The following is a 2226-nucleotide window of genomic DNA, read 5'->3' as shown; positions in this document are numbered from 1 at the left end:
GGGGGTAAGTACGTTGTATGCATACTGAGAAGTGAGGCAGCACCACCCGCGAGGTGACGAATTCACAATTACAGAAAAAATTGCCACACTACCGTTCTATCTTTTACAGAATTGTGTGACAAAAAATTTGGGTCATCTTGAAATTGTATAATATTGCTTTCGTGTACTTTAAGGGTCTTACAAGGTACAAGACTACCGCGATATAACAGAGCAGAGAAAGCGTGCAAATACAGACCAGATGGGAACAGATGAAGAGGCAGGTCTAGGAAAAGACGGACAGAGAGGGGTCAGAGAAATATAAGATAAAAGCAATACATATGTACAACTAAACAACAGATGATGCAAGAAACAAGAGGAAGACGTTTGCTTCTCCCCTCGACACTCTAAGGTAACAGAGGCCGGGAAAAGTAAAGAAAGTGCCTTTCAAAGTACAAATACCTCTCTGAGTAGTTCGCTAAGAAAAGGAAGGAAATGAAAATTACATAGAAGCGCCTACTTAAACTTCTTTTTCATTTCTTTCTCCTTTTTCAGGTGTCTGATCTGAAGCAGTGATGGACGATTATCATCTACACAGCAGAAGTATCCCTTGCCCATTTAATTTAAATATGTATGTTTTTTATAGCCGAAAAAATCTCAGTTATCTCGTGTTCATAGTTTCCATAATAGTTCTTTCGCAATCTAGGAGCACTTCTCTATTAAAATATGTTTTCCCCTCTGTCCATGAGATTCCGAGTATTCTCCTCACCTACCACATGTCAGTGACTCCCACTCGGCCCCACCTCGTGACCTGAGGAATCCATAGTCACAAAAAAACACCACGCCGAGGTATACATCTGTCGTCACGTTTTAAAAGTACACATTTATGCAGTTTTTTAAAAACAAGTTTACAGGAGATTTGATAAATATACAACTGAATGTTGTTACCACGAAAACAAACCAAACTCTTTGCAAACATCCTAAGTCAACATTTTAAAGAATGCAATTGCGATAATAACTTCCTTATTATCTGTAAAGCAAAATATTGTTTTCTGGAAAATAACATTCAGTTTCTTTGGCTCTCCTGTAAAATTGTAAACAATGCATATTGTTCTTTACAAAAAGACATCAGACTTCCTCGGAGCGGATATGGCAGTGTGTGCTGTCCCAACACAATATCCACTGATCATCGGCACATTGACAAAAGGCCCCTCAAATCTCTAGTAGGTAAGCGTTAGAGTTTAACGCCCCTATCATCACCACTATGTTATTCAAGAGGTGGGACTTCCGAATGTAACCACAGTATCTAAAAAAAAGACCGAGCAAAACTGGTTGACAGCCTTGAAAAAATCCACAATTCGATCCGAGTTCAAGAACGCCCAGTTTGGGACTCGAACCAAAACCATCTACTCTGTAGTCTAGCATGATACCGACTAGGCTAACACAGCCCTCCCAAATTCATACAAAACCACAACAGCTGTGTGTTGACAAGAGCAAAGGCTCGTGAAAAACAACAAGAAAGACTTATCAAAACATAACACAAAGCGTTCAAAAAATGTTTCTAAAAGGTATCTCCCCCCCCCCTTAATTTTTTAACCGCTCGCCTTTTCACTCCAGAAATAATAGTAAAGAAACAAAATTACCTACTAGGTAGCGGAGAGGGGCTTTGGTGCGAAAGTACTGAACAAAATTGAAGAGATCCTGTTCAGAGCGACCCATTCTTCCTTACCCTTCTCTTTCACTTATCTGCTTATTTTGTTACTTTTTGCGTTCCGCTTTTCCTTTCTGGTTTTTCCTCTTTCCCCCCGTTTGTTTCTTTTAACATCCAAGAAATAAAACACACCCCGAACCTCCCATCGAGAAAATCTTTTGTTTTTGTTTCCTTAGTAACACAGCTCCACCCCGCCCCCTGAAAACAAAACAGCAAAAACAAAATACCCACACCCAAAATGTTATTTCTCATATTCATTCTCTCCCCGCAGTGCATATCTTCTTTGAAGCCTTGGCTTTGGATTAGCCCCCCGAGGGTATAGGAGTGAGGTGTCAATGAATATGATCAGGGGAAAATTCACAGCCTGTTTATTTGACTTAGCCGGATGACGGGATAGGCCTGTTCTTCTCGACACAACACACAGACATATTTACCTCCCTTAGTTCCAGAATAGAGGGAGTTTCAAGCAGCCCCTCCCCCTCCCCCTCTTCTAAACCCCTCCAAAGTACCTCATTCCCTTCCCAAAACCTCCCCCTTCT

Source organism: Aplysia californica, unplaced genomic scaffold (genome assembly GCF_000002075.1).
Source record: "Aplysia californica isolate F4 #8 unplaced genomic scaffold, AplCal3.0 scaffold00759, whole genome shotgun sequence".
In the NCBI taxonomy this organism is placed as follows: Eukaryota; Metazoa; Mollusca; class Gastropoda; order Aplysiida; family Aplysiidae; genus Aplysia; species Aplysia californica.
The sequence above is the reverse complement of the archived record's forward strand: the minus strand, read 5'-3'. Positions refer to the sequence as shown.